At 38.0% G+C, this 27,957-nt stretch overlaps 1 protein-coding gene, 1 long non-coding RNA gene and 1 pseudogene across 35 annotated transcripts in view; 2 read left to right on the forward strand and 1 right to left on the reverse strand.

Annotated features, from left to right (window-relative positions):
* TMEM108 (transmembrane protein 108) overlaps positions 1-27,957 on the reverse strand; it is a 344,051-nt gene that overhangs the window by 34,620 nt on the left and 281,474 nt on the right. Inside the window, exon 1 of one of the 34 annotated variants that reach the window (XM_077865154.1) lies at positions 22,837-23,076. The exons of 32 other annotated variants lie outside the window; for them this stretch is intronic. The gene's annotated coding sequence lies outside the window, so the exon portion shown is untranslated. Of the gene's footprint in view, positions 1-22,836; positions 23,077-27,957 lie in introns of those variants that run through there. One more of the 34 variants, XM_077865153.1, reaches the window with a different exon arrangement.
* LOC144293885 (uncharacterized) lies at positions 1,390-27,952 on the forward strand. The gene is made up of 3 exons (XR_013361255.1): positions 1,390-1,404; positions 1,834-2,094; positions 27,399-27,952. It is a non-coding gene; the product is annotated as an uncharacterized LOC144293885 (long non-coding RNA).
* Positions 4,681-6,067, forward strand: LOC144293883 (hsc70-interacting protein pseudogene; annotated as a pseudogene).

Genomic DNA, 27,957 nt, shown 5'->3' on the forward strand with positions numbered 1-27,957 from the left:
CTACTGAGCATACCAAATGTGGTTAATTCAAATTGAAATGTTCTGGAAGTGTGAAATACATATCTAGTTTTGAAGGTTTACTACAAAAAATGTAGACTATCTCAGTAATAATTTTTTGTATTGATGATATGTTGAAATAATATTTGGATATATTTGATTAAATAAAGGTCATTAAAATAAATTTTACCTTTTCATTAATGTGTCTATAATTTAAAATGATATATAGGGCTTACATTTATTTCAATTGGACAGTACTAATCTAAGTCTTTATGAAAATAATAATGAAAATCAAAATATAACAAATGCAATAAAGGTAAATGTATTGTTAGAAGTGCTACTTAAATGTGGACCATCAACAGCATCAGTATCAACTAGAAACCTGTTAGAAACATTGACTGTTAGGTATTCTAGACTACTGAATCAGAAACTCAGGGAACAGACTATATATTTGGTGTGTGTGTGTGTTTCAATCACTTCCAGGTGATTCCAATCTTATAAAATTTGATAGGTACTTCTGATAGGAGTGCAGAAGGATTGGTAACTGGTTCTGTTGGAAGAGAAGACCATGCCATCTATTTGAGTTACAGAGAAGTGGTAGGACAGGGGAGGCCATGTAGGAAACGGTCCAGGCATTTAGTTTCAAATACAAATAGGTAGCCTACAGCAGTGCTCCCACTCTACTTGGCAACTACAGTTGCAGCTTTTTCTGGAAACAGTGCCCTCTGGTTTGACTGGGTCTGTTGTCTTCTATACCTTTTTAATCCAAAGTGAGCCAAGAACAAAGGGAATCTAACATTTCTGCCCTCAGTGAAATTATTTTGCATTTGTAAAGCACAACCTCAAAAGTATGTTTGTTATTCCTAGTGTTGTGCTCACACCAGGTGGATGTGGAGCCTACTCGGCAGCCTAAGTTCAGAATCAGAGTGCAAGAGAACAGTTGCAATAGCTGTTCAGCCCATAGCAAGTGGGTCAGCTTCTAAATAGAACTGCTTCTTGAGAACATCATAAGCCAGGGGAGGATTAGGAGTAGTTATAGAGATCTTTTTCCATTAGGAAACAGTTCTATACTAACTCCATGATTCTGCACTTTGGATTTATGGTCTTTATTTTCTCTTGGGCTCTTAGCAAATGAATGCCTTTCAATGATGAAGTCTAAATTCTGCCCTTGGTCTTTCAGTGGGGCTATATGGAGGGACACAAGTCCAGAGAAGTCCATACATTGTGATGTGGGTATGACCCATTGTGAATTAAAGGTCTTAGTAAGCTCATGCTTACTTTTTCTGGGGGAGAGGAGAGCTGGGGATAAAGAGACATCATCACTGTCACCTTTACTGTAGAGGAGACTTAATGTGCATAACAGACTCATCTTTATATGGAAATCTGTCTTTGCTCTTTGCTCCCCAGGTTTCATTTTATTTATACCTTGTGTGTTCAGCCCTCTCTGCTCACAATGATGTTATCACCTTCCCTCACTGGGAATTATACTGTAGAAGTTTGGGGCCAGCACAAAGTTTCCATTAAATAATTTCTTGGAAGTGGCATTGTGTCTATGGCTCTCACCCACCAAAGGAAGGGCAAGCATCAGACCATCAGTAGTGATAGCTGCCTCACGTTTACTGATAATTATGCTAATAATAATGTGAAGTGATAGCAGTAACAGTAGTGGTGGCAGTATTAATGGGCAAAAAGATATCATTTATTTGGTCCTACATGTTTCAGGAACTGTGTTATGTACTTCACTACTATGCCAGATTATATTTTTCTTTTCTTTCTTTCTTTTTTTTTTAGATTATATTTTTCAAACAAGAATACCCAAAATATCTCATCCTACAGGTTCTTACAATGTGATGTTGGCATTCATTGAGATATGAAGTCTATGTTCCTTCCCCTTGTATCTGGGCAAACCTGTGACTATGATAGAAGTGACACTACGAGTTCCAAGTTTTACTATGAGTTCATAAAGGATGACATGCAATAAGATGCTGCTGCCATTCTGGATGGATCACACAGAGATGGACACGTCCAAGGAGCCCTACTGTAGGAATTTTTAAGTCCCTAGCTGTAGGAATCTCCCCAGTATCAACTGCCAGACAGGTGAGTAAACTAATTGTCAGGTGATTTCAGCCCAGTTGATGCCAAGTGAAGTAGAGACTAGCTGTCCTCATTACGTCCTGTCCAGAATGCAGGTTTATGAACAAAATAAATGGTGTCATTGATTTAAGCTGCAAAGGTTTAGGGAAGTTTGTTATACAGCAACAGAAAATGGAATGTGTATGTTATCTCATTGAACCCATATAATAACTTTTCAAACTAGGTATTATTATTGCCATAGCTATCTTATAGATGAGGAAACATGCAAAGTTATTTGCCTGAGACCTCACAGTTGGTATGTGGTAGTGCTGAGCTGCAAGCCCAGGTCTACCTTGCTGTGTGTGAAGATTCTGAGTCAGATCCTACCCAGCCTTGGCTCCACATCTCATTCATGAACATCTGTAGGCAAAGATGACCACTGTGTTTTTTACTATGCCGTAAGAAAGAAGACTTACCTTTAAAAGTCTGCAGATGAGGCTGATTCCTACACTCAGTATGAAAAGACACTTGGCCTTGAAGTGGGAATGGGAAAAAAGAATACTGGCTGCCTTGAAGTTAGATTAGGGCCACAATGTCTTAGTTCACACTTGGTGGACTTTTAGATGTTGGCCTGTATGTATATATGAATGTATGTAAGCATGTGTTCATTTGTTTATGTATTATACATAAACATACAGTGTTATGTATTTGTATAATGATTCAGAATTATATTTCCACCAGGAAAGGTGTTCTAAGAGTCAAATGGTTTCTTTATTATCTTTTATTTTGGAATTCATTTGGTTTGTAAGCTGGAGACAACCCATCTGGGATAATCTTTTAGGGCTGAGCAGTCAGCTGTGTTGCTTACATTTTCACCAGCTGTTACACCCAAAATGATAATGGAGCTATCCTTTGAACTGCAAGGTCCCAGAAATAGGGGGAATACCATCAGGGATAGCATAAAGCATGGTATGATCCAGTGCACAAAAGTGGGAGAAAGGGTAACCAGGCTCATTCATAGTAAACAGGGACCTTCAACCAGGTGGAACAGCTCTGCTTCTGTAGAGCTGGTTTGTAAACCAGAATCCCCAGGCAGCAAAGAACCAATGCAGGTAGGGTCTACTCATTTCTCTCCATTTCTCTGGGGTTACCATGCTATAGGGAAGAGAATTATCCTGTGTGCAAGGTAGCCCTTCTCATTCTTTCATACTCCCTCCTTTTTCATGGCTCCCTTTTGATTGATTCAGGGAAATATTTCTTTTCCTTTAAAATTAACTTTGACGTATGATTTATATGCAATTAAATTCATATATCCATATAATCTGTATAAGTGTAGAGACTGATGAGTTTTGACAAATGTACACACTTGTGTAGCCACCACCATAATCAGGATATAGAATATTTCCATCTCCCTGGAAAGTTCTCTTGTGTTCCTCTGCAATCAGATCTCTTCCCCTATACCTTCTCTAGGCAATCAATGATACAACTTCCATCATGATAGGTTTGTTTCTTCTGTTTTAGATTTTCACATAAGTGGATTTAGATAGAATTTTTTATGTTTTGCTTTCACTCAATGTAACATCTGTGAAATTTATCCATTTGCTGCATCAGTGGTATGTTCCTTTTTTAAGGCTGAGTAGTATTCCATTTACAAGGCTATGCCCCAATTTGCATTCATACATCTAATGATAAATATCTGGGTTGTTTCCAGCTTAGGACTATTATGAATAAAGGCACTATAAATGTTTGTTTACAAGTCTTTGAATGGACATATGTACATTTCTCTTGGCTAAATACCTAGGAGTAGAACTGCTGGGACATATGGTAATCATATATTTAACTTTGTTAAAAATTGTCAAACTATTTTCTGAAGTGGTTTATCATTTTATTTTATTTTTTTAAAATATTTTATTTATTTATTCATGAGAAACACAGAGAGAGAGAGACAGAAAGAGAGGCAGAGACACAGGCAGAAGGAGAGGCAGGCTCCATGCAGGTAGCCTGACATGGGACTCGATCCTGGGACTCCAGGATCACGCCCTGGGCTGAAGGCAGGCGATAAACTGCTGAACCACCAGGCTGCCCTCATTTTATGTTTTTGTTCCAAGATTTAGTTATGTTGATCGACAGATTAATTTTTTAGATAAGAGTATATTGGTATGATTGAAAAGTCAAATTGCAGAAAATACAGCAAAAAGTCTCCCTCCCAGCTTCAACTCACCTGAAAGTAAGCGTGTTACCAGTTAATTATGGACCTTTCAAGAGATAATTGAAACATTCAAGTGAACACTTAACTATATTTTCCCTTCTCATTCTTTATACAGAATGTGTACTGGACACACCTTGCTTTTCTTATTTAAAAACTTTGACTAATGAATCACTGACCTCTACTTCTGAAACTAATTATGCAGTATATGTTAATTAATTGAATTTAAATAAAAAAATAAAGTAACAGTAAAACAAAAATAATCTATCTTAGATACTGTTAAAGAGATATTTTCCAAAGTGTGCTCTGAGGAACACTATCCCCATAAAAAGCTCTATAAGAAAAATGTTCCCGAGTACCCGCGCCTGGAATCCGGCCGCAGCCTCGCCACGCCTGCCGCCCGCCAGAGCCTCTGGATCATGGACCCCCGCAAAGTGAGCGAGCTTCGGGCCTTCGTGAAAATGTGTAAGCAGGATCCGAGTGTTCTGCACACTGAGGAAATGCGTTTCCTGTGGGAGTGGGTGGAGAGCAGGGGGGGGGGTAAAATACCACCTGCTACTCATAAAACTAAATCAGAAGACAATACCAAGGAAGAAAAAACAGATAGTAAGAAGGCGGAGGAAAACATAAAGACAGACGAACCATCAAGTGAGGAAAGTGATCTAGAAATTGACAATGAAGGTATAATTGAACCAGATACTGATGCCCCTCAAGAAATGGGAGATGAAAATGTAGAGATAACCGAGGAAACGATGGATCAGGCAAATGATAAAAAAGTGGCTGCCATTGATGCCCTAAATGATGGTGAACTACAGAAAGCCACTGACTTGTTCACAGATGCCATCAAACTAAATCCTCGCTTAGCCATTTTGTATGCCAAGAGAGCCAGTGTCTTCATCAAATTACAGAAGCCAAATGCTGCCATTCGAGACTGTGACAGAGCTATCGAAATAAATCCCGATTCAGCGCAGCCTTACAAGTGGCGAGGGAAAGCACACAGACTTCTGGGTCATTGGGAAGAAGCAGCACATGATCTTGCCCTTGCTTGTGAACTGGATTATGATGAAGATGCTAGTGCAATGCTGAAAGAAGTTCAACCCAGGGCCCAGAAAATTGCTGAACATCGGAGGAAGTATGAACAAAAACATGAAGAGTGAGAGATCAAAGAAAGAATAGAAAGGGTTAAGAAGGCTCGGGAAGAACATGAAAGAGCCCAGAGGGAGGAAGAAGCCAGACGACAATCAGGAGCTCAGTATGGCTCTTTCCCAGGTGGCTTTCCAGGGGGAATGCCTAGTAATTTTCCTGGAGGAATGCCTGGAATGGCAGGGGGGATGCCTGGAATGGGAGGAATGCCTGGGCTCAATGAAATTCTTAGTGACCCAGAGGTTCTTGCAGCCATGCAGGATCCAGAAGTTATGGTGGCCTTCCAGGATGTAGCCCAGAACCCAGCAAATATGTCAAAATATCAGAGCAACCCAAAGGTTATGAATCTCATCAGTAAATTGTCAGCCAAATTTGGAGGTCAAGCATAATGCCCTTCTGACAAAGCTCTTGCTGAAAGAAAAGCAACTTCGATCACCTAATGGATGTCGCAATAATACAAACCAGTGTACCTCTGACCTTCTCAAGAAGAAAGCTGGGGTGCTGTGAAGAGAATCCCTACCCCTCTGCCCCACATGCAACTGAAACATTCTACAGTGGTTTGCCATTAGGGTATTCATTCAGATAATGTTTTCCTACTAGGAAGTACAAACTTTAAACACTTTTTAAACCTTAAAAATATTTAAAAACATTAAAAAAAAATGTTCTCCAAAAAACTTGGGAAAATGCTGCATTCTTCAGCTACTTTTCAGAAATTCACAATGCACATTAGCATATTAAAGGATTCAAGAAGTCCTGTGATTGAAACGTAAAATTATTTGACCTGAGAATCTTTTTCTTTCCAGCAATACCTGTTTAACATTTTGCAGAACTAGACTTCTGCAGGATATTCTTGGGGAAGCACATGTTTAGACAGAGGAGCAAATATTTTAGGCTTTGTGGATATAGTCTTTCTTCAAAGTACTCAATTCTGTCATTGTATTGTGAAAGCAGACATAGGCAAGATGTAGAGGAATGGGTATGGCTATGATTCAATAAACCTTTACTTACAAAAGAGGCAGCAAGCTACAGTTTGCAACTCTTGATCTTGAATATTAGTAGGATTTGAAATGAAGAAGGATTGGCAATTTTAAGTTTTAAAGTGTTTTTTCAAGTCCTGCTGTTTGTGCAGCTTTCTTCCTACAGGCTCCATTCCCTTCCCCACCCCAATTAATCCACCATCTCAAGGTCTGGAAGGACAGAAAGGGAAGAAAAGAGGGGACAAAAGCAAAGGAAAAAGATAGGGATGGAGAGAGAAGGAAAAGGTGAGAAGGAGTTGTGAAGAAGGTGTCTTGGAGCAGAGGCTAAAGACAAGAAACACTACTAAGGGCTAAATGAATAGCTGCCCATAGAGAAAGGTCCTCCTACTTGCTTCTCCTTTCCTTTTTTTTGCCTCTCCTACCTCTGTTCTCCCTTCTAAGACCAAGTGTCCACATGGAACACTGGAAAAGGGCATCCATGCTTCACATTCTCATGGTCCTTTTGATTAGATAAATGTCCAGTGACTGAACTGAGACTTTTGGATTCTGGGCTTTAGCATCTCCATCTGTAAGACCATGAAATCTTTGTGTTCATGTCAAAACCATCTGAGGGTACATCAGCTTGCGGCCAGACATGTAATTCTGGCAGTGAATTTTTTAAGTTTTCCCATGCTAACAACTGGGCAATAGATGTAATAGTTATCTAAGGAGATTTTAGCTCTTCTATTTTAAGTATCAGATTTCATCAACTATAAGAAGTAAAATACTGTTTTATGTATGGGTAAAAAAAATACAAAATATGACATAATGCTTTCTTGAAATCACAATTTTTAAAAAAAGATTGTATTTATTTATTTGAGAGAGAGCACAAGCAGGGAAAGTGCAGAGCGCCATGAGGGGCTTGATTCAGGACCCCAAGATCAAGACTGGAGTCAAAGTCAGATGCTTAACTGACTGAGCTAGCCAGGTGCCCCATAATTACAATTTTTATTTTATACTTATTCAGGGAGCTGCTTTAGACAATTGTATCATATATCCCCTCACCCATATCATTAATTGCCAATTCTTTTGCAAGCATCTCAGCAACAAACCACAACCTAATTTTAACTGCTTTGTGAATATTTTCTTTCCTTTGATCTCATCTAGAACTTGATTGTTGGCTTTGGACTATGGAATGGACACCATTCTTAAAATGATGGACATTTGTTCCATGAATATCAAATTTCTGCCCTGCTACCCTACTTTGATGTCCTCTGCATACAGAATAATTTTTTGTTTCAATGCTGAGTCACAGTGAATCTTTGTGGAGACTTTTTACAAAGCAGTTAAATATGCACTGGCCTCAAATGGAAAGATGAGGTGAACAGCTACAATCAACATTCACCATGTACAGACAATGATAACTGTCATGAGTGCTGCCTTCCTGACAGCAATGTAATAGGCATCCTGGTCTCAGAGATGTTAAATGAACAGAAGCCTAGATGAAGATAAACATAAACTAATGATGAGATGAAGATGCATGCTTAAACAAACTCCTAATTTCAAACTTTAGGAGGTAGAGAAAAAAACCAAGTGTCTTGAAGCAGGAGGTTATAACATTTTTTTCCTCACAACCATTTCCAGTTGCTGCATAGTGATATTCAGATACTTTCAGCTGAATACCCTCCTGCACACTGGAAGTCACCTGGATTGAAACATGTCTAACTATGGAATTCCTGCAGGTGCTAACTTGGTATGACCCACAAAACTGTATTTTCGCACTTGTCCGCCCTACTGTGAGCTCAAAAAAAGATCTATGGTTTACATAATGAATTATGTATAAGAGTGTGAAGTGCTGATCATTTTAAAGTACGAAAATCAGAACTGAACTATAGCTAGTTTTTTTTAAACATGTGCTTTAGCACATATGCCAAAGGAATGTGTAAAGGAAAAAGCTAAATTAGAAATTTATATCCTTGTAAAAAATGGCTTCATGACATTTAAAGTAAGATCTGACAGGCTACTGCTATAGTTAAGGAGGCTGCCTGGCTCCTTAAACCCCCTCTCTGAACTGGGCTTGCCAGGTTCTGTTTGGTGGGGTAGGAAGTGCAGGGATCTAGTGAAGTGTGGGTGTATGTTGGTGTATCAGGGAAATCACCAAACTATACTGCGAGCTAACTCTCTTGGTCATGAATCTGTGTTTCTCTTGCCTGAGGTTCAGACCTAGGTCTGTTTAATCCCAAACTGTTCTTGCCATCCTCTGCCATTTCACAAATGTGCTGCTAGAACTGATGTCAAAACCCCAATATTTCTGTTCTATACAATTCATTGTAGTAAACAAACTTCCTGGCAAAGCTTCCCTGGAGATGGGGATGGTTGCCATGCGATATTCTAGATGCCAATTCATCCTTCTGTGCCCATGCTAGCATGGCAGAAGTCTGTCAGATGCTTGATCAGATTTCTTGGGCGGCTCCACATGAGAGTAAACTTCCAGATGTGTCCCTGGCTCAGAGTGTCACTGGCATACACCTGATGTGGTGTATGCTATACTCCCACCACAGACATGGAAATCCGAAATGATATAACCTGTTAATGGTGTGTGCCTTTCATGCTTTCAAAAAGGCTTCAAGGTGGTTTACAACAGAACGGGCACATACGTAAGTCTTGTAATATAAAAACTGAGATCAAGAATTTACAGAGCAATGAAAAGACTAAAATGAGCTGAAACAGAGGGTGGAAACAAATGCAACAGGGAGAAGCAAGAGCCACCTGTGAAATTCTGTGCTGCTCACCCTGCCTCCTGTGGTCTCATTGCTAAGCAACCTTAAAGGACACAAGCAACTCAATGCTTCTCCAGAATGTCAAGGAACAGAATCTAGCAACAATCAAGAGCTTGCCTGTGCTTGTGAAGGAAGGTTTAGGAAATGGGCTGTATGATTAAATTGGATAGTAGGCAAGACCTGATACTGTTCTTCTGAAAGGGATAGGCTGAGTATAGCAACTGGAGAAGACAGTGAGGTCCTTCGCTGGTTCCAAAGCTGCCTCCATGAGTGTAAGAAGTAATTATTTCCTCTTACTGTACCACCTTCATTCCAATTCAAATCTCACACCAAGTACTTGCCAGTCTAGAAGCATGGAGGTAATAGAACAAGGACAGACCCCATATGCCTACACTCCAAGTTAGATAAAGGTCCTAATTTATTGAATCACAGTTGAGAAGAACAGACAGGGCAGAAACAGATACAGCAGTCCTTGTCATGGGACTCTGGGCTTCTCATTCCTCAGTGGATAGGATCTTTATAGTATCTGAAGTTAAACCAGATTCTTGTATTGTCACTGCTCTTGCAGGCTCGGATCTTACATCTTCATTTTTGAAGAACTAAGTCTAATAATGTATATGCTTCAGTTTAAGGAGCCCTTACAAAGAACAGGGTCTCCTAACTCTTAAGTTCAAATCAGCATCAGATTGCTCTCCTCATCTTGAACTTTATGATGTCTGGGGTGTGTGGGTGAAGGTAGCATTATCAATATCCTGTAGCCCTTATAGTTTTCTAGTACTCTGGAAAGAGGTTTCCCTCAACCCCAGCATGTCATTCTGCTGCTCAAATATCTAGTTGGCTTCCTTCAATTTAAGGAGAAATTTCAAGATCAAGATCACATAGGTAGTAAAAAACAAACAAATAAACATCACATAGGTAGTAAGTGGTAGGTCTGAAACCTGAACTAAAGCTTTCTAACTTTGTTCAGAGCTATAACTCACCGTCACACATGAGGATGCGTGGCAAGCACCTGAAGTTTCTAAACCAACTGAAGCCTCTATGTTCTGTTATCATTTCTGCTATGTTAATATGAAAATAAAGGTGTAAACAGAACTCTCAGAGTAGTCACAGGGTCATCCGATGATGCAATCTCAAAGTTTAGGAATGGAGGTCACATTAGCTTTTAAGAAGACACTAATTTTATATTCTAGGGTATTTTAGTGTGCATCTAATATATAGTTCCCAAACTTGTCTTGTCACTGGAACCAACAGGATTTTGGAAACTCTTCTGATGAATCTAATGAGAAGCCAAGACTGAGAATCACTGATCTAATAATAGCTGTACATTAAGTGGCTCTCATAGCCTATCTCATTGAATGAAGCTTGAGAGGAACTGGAGGTAGTATAAAGAATGAAGTGTTTGGAATTAGGTCTTAATCCATATCCAGGTAGCTCAGGAGAGTGCTTCTAGCTGTGTGATTTGGGGCCACTTGGTCATTTTAAATTTTACTTCCTTCATCAATAAAGTAGAGACTTAGGATGATTTGGTGAGATGATATATGAAAGTGCTTCTTGCAGTGTCTGGTTGGGTCATTCTGGCTGCTATTATCATAATTATTATTAACCCTGCGGATGTCTTCTTCCTTCCTAGAGCATCATAGTCTCTCACCAAAGTCTCTAACAAAGTAGCAAGTGAGAACACGGGACACTGAGAGTATATCTGGAAAAAAGTCCACCATGATAGATGTTCAGTAGCTCCCTGACTTTCTAAAACAGGCTCACAAAAGTAGGGTGAGGCCACCCAGAGATGTGTAATTATACGGAGAGGTAGGAGAATATTCCCTGGAGATTATGCTTTTTTATAAACATGTTTTGTTTGAAATACACAGGGCCTTTTGGGTGACTGAAAACTAGCCCCTTCCTACCAGACGCACATGTAAATTAATCTTGCTCATAGGAGCAAGAGCTCAGGTCAAAACCAAGGCTGACATGTTTTATTTCTCAGGGCTTTGAAAAAAGCAGCACTGAAAGGAAAAGCCAGTCCTACAGATGGCCAGTCTTGCAGGCAGGGGAGGTCACACTTGGACCACATATGCTGTGGCTTTTCCTACTGCTTTCTCTTCTCACCTACACTCCCGACCTCAATAAAACCAATTGTCAAAATAGCTATTTTACAACAGCTTTTGTGAAAAAGTATCATAAAAGTCCTTCTCAATCCTATTTTAAAAATGTTTATCACTATTTTCTTCTATTTGTTTTATAATTTCATCATTTACATTTAAGTGTGTAGTGGATACTGTGTGCCACTCAGTTTCTGTCTTTAAGACTAAGGCTCTCATCCACCAATTGCTGGGAGTATTGGCTGCTGATGGCTCATAGCTGAATTCCTCTTCTGGAATTTCTCTCAGCTAAAGGGAATGTTCTTACCCAAGATTACAACCCACTAAGGTGAACCCTAAATCCAACATCTGGTTGATATCAGAGTACAAAAGCTCCTGTCTCAATTTGGGATAACTATGAAGGGCCCTTCCAGATCCACAACTCCCCCTGGTGTGGGCTGAGCTCTGTGTTGACCATATGGCAGCCTGACTTCCCCTCTGCTCCAGTAGACTAATTGATTTAGCACTGAACCTCCTACACAGCAAATCTCCTTAAGTAGACTGTTTCCTAGGGAACCTTGGATGAACAGCTGAATCCATATGAAATTTACTTTTCATATAACGTGTGTGGTAAATCTCTAAGTTACTGTTTCCAAATACTTATCTCAGTAACATTTATTTAATTATCCTCTTCCCAGTTTTTGGAAAGCTTCCCTTATTATATATTTTAAATTATTAAATAAATTAGAGACTTTCTGGGCTATATAGTCTACTTCTCTCATTTGTCCACTTTTTGTACCTGTAATACAATACTTAAACTAGTATTATTTTATGACATGTTTTGATTTTTGGCAGAGAAAGCCCCTCCTCATTACTCTTATTTTTAAAAAATGTCTTTACTACTTTTGCCTATTCATATTCCCAAATAAACTAGACTAGTTTCTATGGGTTAATAAAAAATTCCATTATTAGAATTTTAATTTGAATTTCATTAAGGCTACAAACTAAACTTTGAAATCTTTGAAATGCTAAATCTTTTCTTTAGATAGAATCTGATGTCTCTGTGTCCAAACATTCAAATCTTTTATGCCTCTTAGTGAAGTTTTACAGCTTACTTTATGCCTTGGTCATTGGTAAAGTTTAGCTTTTCTTGTATTACAAGAGAATAGTTTTCTTACATTTTCTAGATGTTCACTGCTGGAATATAGGAGAACTATTAGTTTTTAATTAACTTTAGTGAGGTATAATTTACATACAGATCGAGAACAAGGCAAGGATGTTCCTTCTCACCACTCCTTTCAACATCATACTGGAAGTCCTAACTAATAAGACAATTAAAGGTAATAAAAGGGACTAGTAAGGAAATAAAAGGTACAGACTGGGAAAGAAGAAATAAAGTTGCTTGCAGATGACAGATTTGTCAACGCAGAGTATGCCATGGAACAAATAAAACCCCAAAAGACAACAACATAAAATCCTGGGTCTAATTAAGCAAGCTTAATATATAAAAGTTAATTGCTTTCCTATATATCAGCAATGAATAATTGAAATTTGAAACACCACACCATTTATATTAGGGCTCCTCACCCCAAGAAATACTTAATAAATATCTAATAAAATATGTACAAGATCTATATGTAATGAAAACTATAGAACTCTGATGAAAGAACTCCAAGATCTAAATAAATGGAGAGAGATTACATATTCACAGATAGGAAGACTCAATATTGTTAAGATGTCAGTTCTTTCCAACTTGATCAATAAATAGGTTCAACACACAATCCTGGTCAAAATTCCAGAGCAAGTTATTTTGTGGATATTGACAAACTAACTCTAAAATTTTCCTGAAGAGGCAAAAGACTGAAGAATAATGAAGAACAAAGTCAAAGGACTAACTCAACTTAAAGACTTATTATAAAGCTACAATAATCAAGGCAATGTGGTATTGGCAAAAGAATAGGCAAAGTGGGGCAGCCCCAGTGGCGCAGCGGTTTAGCGCCGCCTGCAGCCTGGGGCGTGATCCTGGAGGCCATGTAAATGGAGTGCGCTTCTCCCTCTGCCTGTGTTTCTGCCTGTCTCTCACTCTGTGTCTCTATGAATTAAAAAAAAAAAAAAAAAAAAAGAATAGGCAAAGTGATCAATGGAATAGATAGAATCCAGAAATCAACCCACACAAACGCAGTCACCTGATCTTTGACAAAAGAACAAAAACAATTCAGTGGAGAAAGGACTGTTTTTCCTCAACAAATGGTGCAGGAACAACTGGATATCTATAGGCAAAAAAAAAAAAAAAAAAAAAGAATCTAGAACTGATCTTACATCTTTCAGAAAAACAAACTCCAATTGGATCATAGGTCAAAATATAAAACACAAAACTCTAAAACTAAAACATTTTAGGAGAAAATAGGTGATCTTGGCTTTTGTGATGAGTTTTTAGTTATAACACAAAAAGCAGGATCCATAAGCAAAAAAAAAAAAAAAAAAGATAAGTTGCACTTCATTAAAGTTAAAAACTACTATTCTGAGAAAGACACTGGTAAGAGAATAGAAAGCTACAGATTAGAAGAAAATATTTATATACATCTAATAAAGAACTTATATCTAAAATATACAAATAACTCTTAAAACTTCAATAATAATAGTAAGAAATCCAATTTAAAAATGGGCAAAAGAAAAAAAAATGGGCAAAAGATTTGAACAGACACTTCAGCAATGAAGATGTACACGTGGCAAATGAGGATACATAAAGATGTTCAACATCAAATGTCATTAGGGAACTGCAAATTAAAACAATGAGATACTGCCACACACATATTAGAATGGGTAAAGTTTAAAAAACTTATGATATCAAATGCTGATGAGGATGAGAGAACAGGGACTCTCATTCATTGCTGGAGGAATGCAAAATGGTACAGCCAATTGGAAAACAGGAAGTTTCTTATAAAGCTAAACAGTTTTATCCTGTGATCTCACAACTGTTCTCTAGGTTATTTACCCAAATGAGTTGAAAACTATATCCACATAATAATCTCCACATCAATGCTTATACTAGCTTTATTCACAACTGCCAAAGTCTGGAAGCAACCAAGATGTCTTTCAATAAGTAAATGAATACAGAAACTATGGCACATCCATACAATCAAGTATTATATTCAGTGATAGAAAGAAATGAATTATCAAGCCACAAAAAGGCAATATGCCTTTAAGTGAAAGAGGCCAGCCTGAAAATGCTATATATTGTATGATTCAAATTTATAGACAGTAAAATTTACATATATTAAATGTGCAGTATATACTCATTAATTAGTGCTCTAATCAAGATACAGAACAACTCCATATCCCCCTGAAACTTTCTTTATACTCCTTTTCAGGTAACACTTTCCCTCAGAGCAACCACTATTCTGACTTCTATCACCACAGATTAGTTTTGTCTATTTTTGAGTATCACATAAATAGAATCATTAGCTATTAATTTTTTTATGTTGACTTTGTAATTGTATACTAACATCTGCTACTCATTCTAATGGTCTAGGATTTTTCAGGAAAATAATGATATTCCGATAAATAATAATTTTGTATTACTCTTCCTTAAGTTTGTTACTCTTACTTTTATTTCACATCTTATTGTATTGATCTGAATGTTTAGAATAAGGTTATCTAACAATGATGGTGGTGGGCATTCTTGTTTTGATACTGGATTTAATGGGAATGACTATTCGCACTAACAGTTATTATGATGTTAAGGTTGTCTCCTTCTATGTCAATTAATTAAGAGTTTTAAAAAAAAGGAATGACTATTAAATATTATCAAACATTTTTTCTATAAACTACTGAGATGGTCATTCAACAATTCTTGTTAGATCCCATGGTCTATTGGTCTATATTAATAGATGCTAATAAGCAATCCATCTTGGCATTCTTTGAATAACTGAAAACTTTGCTTCAGATTGTTATATCTGTATTTATGATTAAGACTGTTCTGTAACTTTGGGGTATGTGTGTGTACTTTAGGCACCAAGTTAGGTTTTTGGTAACTGGGTTACATGAGCTATGTAACACAAAGTAAGAAGCTTTAAATGTTTTCTGAAAAAAAAAAATGTTTTCTGTAATTTGGGCCAGTTTATATAGCATGTGAAATATTTGTTTATTAAACATTTTGTTTTAGTCTATTTGTAAAACTACTCCTTTTTGGATAAAATTCTTTGACAACTTAAGAATTTAAAAAATTGACAGCTTAAACATATCTCAATGCTTATAGTTATATCTGGTTTTCTATATAATTTTATTTAGGTTTTTCTATAAATTGTGCACTTTGTTGAAATTTTCACACTAAGCACAGTATAAAATGTAGCTTTGTTTAAAAATTTACTCATACTCTTCTTATATTGAATTTTGTTTTACCTTTTTTTATTTTTAAAAATATTTTATTTATTTATTCATGATCTCTCTCTCTCTCTCTCTCTCTCTCTCTGTCTCTCTCTCTCGGCAGAGGCAGAGGGAGAAGCAGGCTCCATGCAGGGAGCCTGATGTGGGCCTCGATCCAGGACTCCAGGATCACGCCCTGGGCTGAAGGCAGGCACTAAACTGCTGAGTCACCCAGGGATCCCTTGTTTTACCTTTTTAAATAGATTTATCAAACTTACACTTTTTTTCAATCAACTCCTATATATACTCATAAACTTGACTATCTTTCTAATTTGTATACTTTATTTTTAAATTTATTTTTTTTATTTTTTTTATTTATGATAGTCACACAGAGAGAGAGAGAGAGAGAGAGAGGCAGAGACATAGGCAGAGGGAGAAGCAGGCTCCATGCACCAGGAGCCCGATGTGGGATTCGATCCCGGGTCTCCAGGATCGCGCCCTGGGCCAAAGGCAGGCGCCAAACCGCTGCGCCACCCAGGGATCCCCTATTTTTAAAAATTTTAAAAAATATTTTATTTATTTATTCAGGGGAGAGAGAGAGAGAGAGAGAGAGAGAGAGAGGCAGAGACACAGGCAGAGGGAGGAGCAGGCTCCATGCAGGGAGCCTGATGTGGGACTTGATCCCGGGTCTCCAGGATCATGCCCCAGACTGAAGGTGGCACTAAACCACTGAGCCACTGGGGCTGCCCTAATTTGTTTATACTTTATAAAAATCTTCCTCTTCATACTTTAAGTATATTTTGTTGTTCTTTTGATTTTTTTGAGCTGAGTTCATAGCAATTTATCTTTATTCTTTCTTATTAAGTGACGAAAGCTTCCAAGGCTATGGATTTGTCTGAAATGAGCTTTAAGGATTTTCATTTTGCTTGTGTATTCAGAATTTATTATCAATCCACACATCGTCAACCTTTACGTATGACTGTTTCTATAAAATATTTTAATTACCTTTCAGCCATAAGGTTTGACATGTAGTTTTTGTACTGCTGTTATTTCTATGTAATCTGCATTTGAACTTTTCACTTTCTTTAATATTTATTTAGGATGGTTGTTTTAATAGACATGAGATCTTGGTTTACATTTTTATTTTTTAAATAAAAATATTTTTCTAACTCTTATTATACTAAGAAGAAAATTTACTTTTTTTAATTTAGTGAGGCTTTTTTATTGATTCACTATAAAGTAACTTTTAATAAATGATCCATGGATATTTGATTATATCATCTGTAAGGTACAAAGTTTGATATCTAGTTATCTCATTAGCTTTACTAATAAGCATATTTACATTCTATTTATTTTTGACTTCATGATTTACTGACGACTAAGTATAGTGTGCTAATTTTTCCATGACAATTATGTTTCTTTCCAGCTTTTGCTTCTAATAGTTTTTGGTCTCTCCATCTTTGTGTTATAATACATTATACATTCATTGGGGGGGGGGGGGGGAGTCACAACTTTTACAAAATAGTCCTCCTAGGTGAATAGAGAACATAGCTAATAGAGCTATATTTTGTTTTAGGTGAAAATCTTTATCACCTAATAGGTACTTTATTTACATTTATTGACATAAATGTTAGGTCTTATTTCTCTCGTCCTGCTTGGTGATTTCTAGCTTACTGTTTGTTGTTCTGAGATTTCCTTACTTGCTTTTAAAGTATATACACTGCTATTGCCTGCCATAATTATGTTTCTCTAAATATCTTTTTAATATCTTCAAAAAATTAATTAATTATTAATTAAGACACACAGAGAGAGGCAGAGACATAGGCAGAGAGAGAAGCAGTTTCCCTCAGGGAGACAGATGTGGGATAGATCCTAGGACCCTGGGATCATGACCTGAGCCAGAGCCACTTAGGTGCCCCATATTTCTCTATCTATACTAACTATACTATACTAAACATGAAACTTTTATATTATTTTTAAAAACTTTTATTTATTTAAAGGAGGCTCCATGCCTAATGTGGGGCTTGAACTCATGATCCTGAGATCAGAGAGAGAAGCAGTTTCCCTCAGGGAGACAGATGTGGGATAGATCCTAGGACCCTGGGATCATGACCTGAGCCAGAGCCACTTAGGTGCCCCATATTTCTCTATCTATACTAACTATACTATACTAAACATGAAACTTTTATATTATTTTTAAAAACTTTTATTTATTTAAAGGAGGCTCCATGCCTAATGTGGGGCTTGAACTCATGATCCTGAGATCAAGAGCTGCATGCTCTAGCCAGCCGGGCACCTGTAAACATGAAACTTTTAATCTCTCTCACCTTTCCATCAATCCCACTTAAAGCAGGAAATTTATCAAGCCAAGTGGTCCTCACACATTTCTGTTTATAAAACAATTGTACTTATTTAAACAATCTGTTCCAAAGAACTACCAGCCAAATATGTCAATTGTTCTTCAGTATTCTACCAATTAAATTATCTAGCACTGGTGCCAAGGACACTGTGTTTTAGTTATGCTTAAAATGTCATTTAGAAATAAAACTGCTTGAGTATAGATCAGAAATTCACATATAATTAGTCAAAAGAGATCTTGGTCATAGTTTCCACATTCTACTTCCCTCTGTTATAGATTGAAGTAAGTCAGATTGCCTCACCATACATAGATAGCTTCAGATCAGCTCCAAGGAATGGGAAAGAGAGACCAAGAACTCCCTTTCTTTGAGGACCATAACTCATAAACTCCATTTCACCATCTGCTCCCACTGGACAGATTCGGTTAATGTCCTCCTGGCTAATCATGTTCGTGACTTTGCTCTGGATATTTTCCTCCCTCCATAATGATCTTTTCCATCAACCCATTTTTTAAAAAGCTCAGCTCAAGTATCAGTGATTTCCTGACAAATTGCTTCTCTGAGTGGCCAAAGAAGTGAGTTTGTTGTCCGGCTTATAGGATCTCATTTGTTGTCTTGTAACTATATGTGTGTTAAGTGTCTCCTCAATTTGATTAAGGATCCTTTAGAGCAGAAATACTCTTCTTATACTTCGATCATGGAATGACAAGATTTTATGATTGGAAGAATTTCAAAACTCATCTGTAGATTGAGGACTAGGATGACCAAATTACAGTGCCAGCTCTTATTCTGACTCAATGACTTTCAGAAACTTAATTCATTTCTTTGGACCTGCAAGATGGAGATGAGCTCCAAAGCCACTTCAAAAGTTAATATTGTATGACTCAGTGATAAGACTAATACTCATTTTATAGAGAAGGAACTGACTTACAGCCCAGAGAGAGAGAAAGTGACTTGCTCAAGTTCACAGAGTCAATTAATGGCCAAAGTATGACTAGAAGTTCAATCTCCTGATCCCAGCCTACCAGTAGCTATCTCAGAATGCTCTTTGACTCTCACAAAACACAAGCATGGAAACTTGTTAGGACAGATGTCCTGTGAAAATACATGGATTGACTTACTAAGTAACCAAACTCTCCAGAAAAATGCAGTTGACTCCAAACTTTGAATATTCATAAACACTTATTATTTATTACAAAATTGTATAATTACTTCTTTATTTCAGCTCCTGGAAGGCACTAATTCCTTTTATACCATGCCAAAGTTTAAACTCTCTTTTTAATCTATTAATAAAATCTTATTCTTGACTTTGGAACTGTCTTCTAAGCTCCATTGTTCTTTTTTTTTTTTTTTTTTCCCATTGTTATTTACATGCTTCTGATTCTTCATTTGTTCATCTTTTCCACCAGAAAGATAAGTTATAGCAGAGGCATGTTAATTTCTTTGGATCTCTGTTTCCTTATCTGTAACTAAAATGCATGTAACTGAATGTTCTCTAAAGATCCGTCTGACTCTAAGATTATGTGATTTTTTTTTTTTTTTTAATGAAAAAGCAAGAGCAAAGTAAGGAAAAGTGAAAGGAGGAGGAGTGCTTTTTTTTTTTTTTAATTTTTATTTATTTATGATAGTCACAGAGAGAGAGAGAGGAGAGAGAGAGAAAGAGAGAGGCAGAGACACAGGCAGAGGGAGAAGCAGGCTCCATGCACCGGGAGCCCGATGTGGGATTCGATCCTGGGTCTCCAGGATCGCGCCCTGGGCCAACGGCAGGCGCCAAACCGCTGCGCCACCCAGGGATCCCCGGAGGAGGAGTGTTTTAACCTAATTTCCCAAAATTAGGCTGAGACATGGCTTAAATGTAGGTAGTTTATTGTGCACAGTGATTTCAGAGAAATAGGTACAGGGGACTGGAAAGAGTTAAAAAGTTAAGGAGAGAAAGAACATCAAAGGGAATGTTATGGAGCTGATTGCCACTGTGGGCAATTGGGACATAACCTTGCTAGAGATCCTTGGAAGAGCTATGTAGACTGTACCTTCATCCTTCCAGAGGACACAAGAGACAGAAGCTATCCATCGCCTATGCCCCTCATTAGTCAAAGGGTACCTGCCTCTTGGGATGTTAACCTGCTCACATGTCAGGAGTGTGTAAGAAATGGAAGGGCCAAATGGCCTTCACAGTCATCCCACATGACTGTGCCAGAGAAGTCAGGGGCAGAATGAGGAGGACATGGCATTAGCTGAGGCAGATGTTTTCTGGTTACTTCTCCATGTGGCTGATTCATATAGCAATACCAAAAGAGGTGAAGGTGCTGGGCCCAGGGGAGTTGGATTGGGGACTGAGGTCCTCAGATCCAACTCAGTGCCTGGGTGACCCAGTCAAAAAGAGCATTAAATCAAGAGTTTGGAGTGGCATGAGAGATAATGGTGTTTCCCAGAAGGCTTAAAAATGAGGAGCAAAATATCATTCAGAGAAAGATAATATTAAATGTGGTAACATGTTACATCTCTGCTGAAAGCCCTCTAGAACTTCCAGCTTACCTAGACCAAAAGGTAAGTCTTAGCAATGACCATCAACTTTTCCTCAGATCACATTTCTTTTTCTCCACTCTGTTCTAGCCACATTGACTTCCATGTTGCTCCTCTAACATATCAAACAGGCTCTTGCCTCAGGGTCTTTGAACCTATTGTCAGTGTGTTAAAGGTTCCTCCTATACTTGATGTTGGTATTTGCTAGGATGTTATCTGAGAGGCCTTCTGTGACCATCCCAGATATGAAAGTGCATTCATATCACCTTTCATATTATTTACCTAATTTTTAAATATTAACACTTAATTTTTTATATACTACTTAACAGTACTACCTCAGTTCATATTATATGTCTGTTTTTAAAAATTAATTTATTTTTAGTATCCAGTAGAATGTAAGCACCACCTGATAACACTTTATTTCGTTCACTGGCATATCTCTAACATCTAGACTAGCTCTTGGAAATATGAGGCACTTGAAAAAAAAAAAAGAATGTATGACAAATTGAATGAAAGCATTCATGCCTTGCTGATGCTAAGTTTGTTAAAAAAAAAAGGGGGGAGGTCTAGTATTTTTCAAAAGTCTCTTAAACAGAAGCACAAAGACCATTAGATTATGTTCTCTCTGGATGATGATGACAGTTGTTAGTACAAAAGGTCGTGATGTAGCAAGACTTGAGCTTTTTGGACCTGGAAAGACCAGTGTGCAGTGTTACCTATAGCTGTGTTACTCTAAGAAACTCTGGGGACTAGAGGGAGCCATTTTGAGAAACATTGAATCAACTATCATCTCCCTCTGGTGAGTCCCCTGATCCTGTGGCTTCAGGCAATATTTTGTCCAGTTGGCTAATTAAATCAAGTACATTCTCTTAGAGAATGTCGAGGTGTGTGTATGTGTCCACATGTGTGGACAAATTCTCTTCCAACCAATGTGTGATAAAAACTGCAAAGATGTGCCGTAGAATCTGAAGAGGGAAGTCCCCTAAATGTGACTATGGCATCAGGATGTGCACATATTTGAGAATGAATGGAGTAGCTAGAAGGAGAAGGCTAAATGGAGGTATTTTATGATAAAGATCTCAAGGATCAGAAAAGATGTCAAGTATTTAGGATTTTGACAACTTCTTATAGATAATAGCTTAGGTAGTGAGCCTAACAAAAAAGTCATTGAATCCAGACTCTTAGAAGAAGACTTAAAAGTAGGGAAAGGTTTATATTAAGCAGAGGCAATGGCCTGATTCTTGAGTGATGGTGGGCTTGTCAGTGAAACTCAAACAATGTTACTGATGCTGTATAAAAGGGGCACATATAGTACTACCTGAAACTCTATAGTGCCATTAGTTTTTAAGATGCTTTTAATCATTTGAAATTTAAATCTAGCATTTGTGAATATCAGGAGTATGGAATTGGGATGTGAAGATTCTAGAAAAATGGAACTAGCAAAGAAGCTTGTAACCCAAGCTTGGTTTACATGAATGGAAGTAAGAGAGTTCATCTGTTTCCTAAAATTTTATGTAAAATTTTGTATGTAGTCATGTACATTTTTTTTCTGGGAGAGTATAGGGCTGGGTTGACAAATATTTCCTGTAAAGGTCCAAATAGTAAACATTTTGGACTTTGTGGGCCAGATGGTCTCTGCTGCAAACTATTCAACCCTGCCCATATAGTGTGAAAGTAGCCACTGATAATATAAAAAAGAATGGGCACGGCTGTCTTCCAAGAATCTATTCACAGGAGGAGGGCTGAATTTGGCCCACAAGCCATAGTTTACTGATCCATTGTATAGAGTAGTGCTATGCACAAGAACTCTTTGCAATAATGAAAGTGTTCTGTATCTGTGCTTTCTAATATGGTAGCCACCAGCCACATCGGCCTATTGAGCACTTGATATGTAGCTAGTATTACTGGAGAGTTTTTAATTAATTAAAATTAAAATTTAATAGGTACTTGTGACTATTGGATACCATAGTGGACAGTATAGGTCTAGAACTTTCATCACATAATTACAGGTATGGCAAAAATCTCCATAGGCTCCCAGAAAAGAGAACCTCACTCTGCAAGGAGAGGCGTTGCACCCAGGGGGATCGCCCCAGGACCTTGCCAATACAGCATATGCAGTCATTCAAAACTTGCCTCAGATAGGGTCTTGATGGATTAGTGTCAGGGACTCAGGACATGGTCTGATTCTATAGTAAATGCTCAGGGATCTGTAGTGGATAGATTCTCTGCTTTCTCTCTGTCTCTCTCAATACATCAGAACTGGAATCTAAGCTCAGGGCTATCTATAAGCATTTCCTAATAAGGCTGATTACCATAGCACGAGAAGGATCATATTCTAATATTATTTTGTTTTCCTACCTCTGTAGAGTGTTCAAGTTGAGGTGGAGATCTCTGATCTCTTATGCTTCACTGTTGGTGTCTCCTGGCTATATATTCCAACTTTTCCAATTTTCCCTGTTTGGTGATCATATTCATCATCCTTCAGAGCTTGTGGGAATGGATGTATGGGTTCAGATTTGGTGCCTGGATTCCAAGAAGTTCTTTCTTGTCAATTTTTGTCACGGCTACAGTAGGAGTCATACAGAGACTTTTCCAGATATTCAGCATCTCCCTTCAATAGAATTACCCTCAGTGGGATCTCAAGCCTATGTTGAATCTACAGCTTCCTCAAATCTCCACAAGATGAGATGATTCCATGAAGAAACCATTTTCCAAACCTCTTTTACATACTGTCCCTCCTAATACAAGCAGTGGCCATTCCAGTGCCAAACTGGATACCTTAGTTCCCTCCTAGGATCCAGATTCATCCAGGAGATCATGATTCAAAGCACCCGTGCCCTCCCCACTCCCCCTTGCTCTTCATGCACCACCCCTCTCTGCTGCCAGAAATTGAATTCAAAGTTTCTGTATGTATTTCTGACACAAATTGACTTCTAGTTTGGTCTTGTGGATCTTGACACTTCCCCCATCCTCTATCACTAGAATTCCTCTGACAAATATTAATTAGATTACTTTCTCTGATTCCTGAGATTTAATTAGGTTTATCCCCAGGGAAGTATGTGCATCATGGAACACAGGGGGTCATGCTTCTGGGGAAACCAGAAGAGACAGACATGATAATCCATATGGGTCCTGTGTCTATAAATGGCACTGATACAGTAGCTAAGGGCAGATTCCATATGTTTTATGCTCCCCAGAGGGTTCTTAAAGATGAAGAAAGGCAATATTTTGACTATTCAATACACTGCAGTTTGCATTGGGCATTCTGTTGTTGGTTTTAGGAAACAGAGTCATTTGTCTAGTTTCTCTGCCTCTATTACAATGTCTCATCAGAGGACTGTTTCATTAGTATGGTAAATTGCACCATAAAATAATCAGTAATGGAAGAGACTTATTATGTCTGGATCAAATCCATAGCCAGGAGTTTCTTTATTCCAACATTTTTACTCATCACCAATGAGACATTTGATAATAGTGAGCATCCCCAAATAAAGCAACCACTCACACTAAATGTCAATATATTTCTTTAGTGGCCTAAAACCTGACTTATTTTAGGTCTACTGAGTTTTCTTCCTTATCTAGGGGCTGAAAGACACGTGTATAACTATCTCTTTTACTTTTTTAATTACAAATGTAAGTCTACACAAAAGTAGATATACTAGTATTATGAACCTTACCTGTGCCAACAGTTATCAACTCCTGGACAGTCCAGTTTCACCTAAACCTCTATCCACTTCCCTCCATTCCCACACTACTTTGAGGTAAATTCCAGACATTATATAATTATACTGATTACTTAGGCATCCCTTTTATCCCCCTTATCTAATATGCTGTCTCCTTCCCATCTCTAATGTTTTATTTTGAAGTAAATCTCAAATGGCATATTTTTAAGGGATTCATTTCTTCTCCCAGCCCGATACAGTTTAAAAAATGATTTGTTCATTAATTTTAACAGAATTGAACACATTAAAAAACACAGGTGCAACTTGGTCAGCACAGAAATAATGACTTAGAATCCAGTAAGGCCAACAAGGCAAGCTCCATTCTCTAGAAAAGGCTGAATATAGTTGGAAGACAGTATTTTATTTTTTCAAAAGCACCAAAACAAAGCAAATATATTAGCAGCAGCGGCAACAAAAAAGAAAAACACAAGATACACCCTATCTGATCACTTCCCTGTAAAACCAAATGGCTTTATTGTGCAAGATTTTCTCCTATGTCATTCTAAAAAAGGACTTTTTCAAGAAAATTAACTATAATCTACATACCAAGCAAAACATACTACCTTTGTGTGTTTCTCTTGTGTGTGTGAGAATATGCGTGTATGAACGAGGGACATACACATGCAGAGACTTCAGATTTAGAAGGGCACTTCCTCCTCATCTCTCTGTCTCCTCCCTGGAATCTCCTGGCCAAAGGTGCTCTCCAAAGGGACAAAGTCTCTTCTATGGAGCACAGCCACTGTACCTCAGGCTTTCACCTGAAAGAAAAGTGGAGCTGAGGAAGAGAAAACTTCTATCTAAAGGCAATTTACTTATTTTTTTAAAAGTTGTCTTCCCGAAGGGAATCACGTGTACCCAGCCCATTTTGGGGTAGGTAAATAGCTGGAGGCATTTATGGCGTTTTTAATACCCCTTCACATTATCATGATAGTTTTTTCCAAAAGCAAAGCTGCTAGATGCAAAGGATGAAAAGACAGGAAACTCATTCCTTTGAGAACTTTCATTGCATGTTCCCCAGCATCAGTTCCTTGATATGGGTAACTTTAGTTTAACTTTTGTATGTGGAGAGGATGTAACCACACACAATCCTATAACCCTCCTCCCAGAAAATCCTGATCACAGCCTAGAAGCATGTTTAATTGGCAATTAAGCAGTCATTCATAGGATGGTTCTGAGATGGATGCTGCCCACCAGTACAGTTTTGGGTAAAGGCTGAATAGAGGGCTCTGGGCCTTTACTCTGTGTGCTTGTGAGCTGTGATAAAGATTATTTGACCCTTTTCTTTGCCTTAAAAGAAACCAATAAATAAAAATGAGGCTAAACAAGCAAAGGAATGGGTAAGTAAAATCTCTCCCAAAAGATGTTCCTGTGTGATTAGCAAAGCTGCTCAGAATTAAACCTGGAGGATGAAGGAGGAATTGAAAGTTGGGCTCCTGCCACTTCCAGGATTTTCCTCCTCCTCACCAGAGCTTTTCTGTGAAGTCTTGGATCTTGTCTGGCAGGAACAAGACCCAGCAAAACTCTGCCAGTCACAGCCAGGCTGTCACAGGCTCTAGGCATCAATAAACTCATGTTGCAATGTGTCACCTGCTTAGAGAACAATATTTATCTTTTTCAGCGAAGAGCCTCAATCTCATTTCCCAGATTCCTTCCCTGATTCTAGTGACAGAGACCCGGAAAATGTTCCAAGGCATTAGGCAATAGTGGGAATGTTGTTTTTTTTAAAGCAGATGCTTTCTTCTCCCCTTGCACCTGCCATACACACAGTGTGGCCGAATTGAACAGAGGAATGGGGTTTTTAACAAAATGCTAGTATTGTCACATATGATCCAAGATTCACTCATTTAGTAACTTCTCAAACACTATTTACCACCTACCATATTCCTGAAACCATACAACATTATGTAAATGTTTAAAACAGTCCTGACATTCTTAGGCAGCTCATAGGGGTTGGGAGAAGTAATATATAGATAAATAAACACTACCCACAGTATGATAAGAGTTAAAACAGAAGTGTGGGTTTAACACAGTGAGACTGAAAGGGAGGAATGAATAATTATCTCTAACCATCTTCCTCTTTTTTTCTTCCTGTAACCCCACCCCCAATTATTTGGGGAATCTGTGGCAGAGAACTTCAGAGAGTGTTATCCAGAGTTCAGTTGTACATTATATTCACCCTACTATAAACTTGGACACTAAAAGTAAAAAACATACTGGTTTCCCTGTCTACTGCTCTCTGAGGCCTACTGACCCTGCAGCCATATGATAGTTTGACAAAAGGAGATGTAAGTGGATAGGATGAGGTTAAGGAAAAATACACCCTGCTATCTGCCTGCAAATGTCCAATAACATGTTCTCACCCTGCTTGGTTAGAAACAACTAAAGAGTTCCTCTGCTTCTTATAGGGTGATAGGGAAAACACCCTACTGAATCAGGCTGGGGATTCTAGACAGTAAAAAGCAGGTGAGTGAGAGCTCATGTGGTGGTGATAATTGTAAAAAAAAGGAAAGACTGATCAAATTAAGGGGACTTCCACTGATGTCTACCAGACTTTTAATTATAGGTGACAGGCTTAAAGTTCTTTCCAACATCCCTTTATTTCCTTGTGCTCTGGAGGTCATAGCATAATTTTATACTTAGGCACAAATAATGAATTCTCTATTAGGTGCACACCACTGCCCAAAACAGTTTCTTCTGACCTCATGTTGTTAGGTTCCAAACTTCAGAATAACAAAGGGAAGAGTTCCCTGTTTGAAAAAGCACACATGTAACTTCACTTCTGAATGCAGATCCAAACCCTCTTGGGCTAGTAGCCCTCCTAGATACCAACGTGAGACACTGGCATGAGATCAGAGAAAGATTAATGAAACTAAACAGAAATCCCCTGAAAGATGAAAAAATTAATCTGAAAAGATGATAATGGAAAAGAAGAAACAAAAGGAGTTTTCAACAAACGGTACTAGGATAACTGGTTAAGCACTTGGAAAAAATTTGTCTATTTATGTATTTCAGTTTATACTCTTGTTATATGTGCTTCTCTCTTACCTTTCTTCTTTCACTGAATCTTGCTGCTCTTCTTTTCAAAATTTTCTTGGGTCTTCTCTTGCCTTTGCTTGTTCTGACAGGCTTTAGAATGATTTTGACCTTCCCCCCAAAACATGTACAGAAATGATCCTTGTTTCTGTTCTTTTCTTTCAGAAAAGTGGAATCACTGAGCCTCTGCAGCCTTAAGCTTCTGGGATGAAGTAACAAGAGTGTGACAGGAACAGAGAAAGGATAAATGCCAACCATAACGATCTTGACACCATTCTGGAGAGCCAGCACCTCTTCAGACACTTCAAAGGAAGCAAGAGACCTTGGACCTCTCTGCTCATGGATATTTGCCAGAAGGGATGCAAATCACTATTAAAGAATCACCTGACATTAGTAAGAAGCTGGGCATGCAGACCTGTGACTTGAGGGTTGCCTGGGGGAAATGAATCCTAAATGCAGCCAGGCCTATGGTGGCCACCTCACTTAGCCCATTTGGATAACAGGCATTTTCATTCTTTTGTCTTCATAATAACCTTGGTACCATGATGCCTATGCTAAAGCCCTGAATCAACCAAGAAGGAATTTTAACATGGTCTAAAAATGTGATTTGCTTCCAAGAAGTCCTAGTGCTCTGACAGTATCAATTGGGAGTTACTTTTCCTCTTGACTCTTGGCACTACTTGAGTCATGGCATTAAAAAAAACAAATTCCTTTTGCTAGGTAA

The sequence above is a fragment of the Canis aureus genome, chromosome 22, assembly GCF_053574225.1.
Source record: "Canis aureus isolate CA01 chromosome 22, VMU_Caureus_v.1.0, whole genome shotgun sequence".
In the NCBI taxonomy this organism is placed as follows: domain Eukaryota; kingdom Metazoa; phylum Chordata; class Mammalia; order Carnivora; family Canidae; genus Canis; species Canis aureus.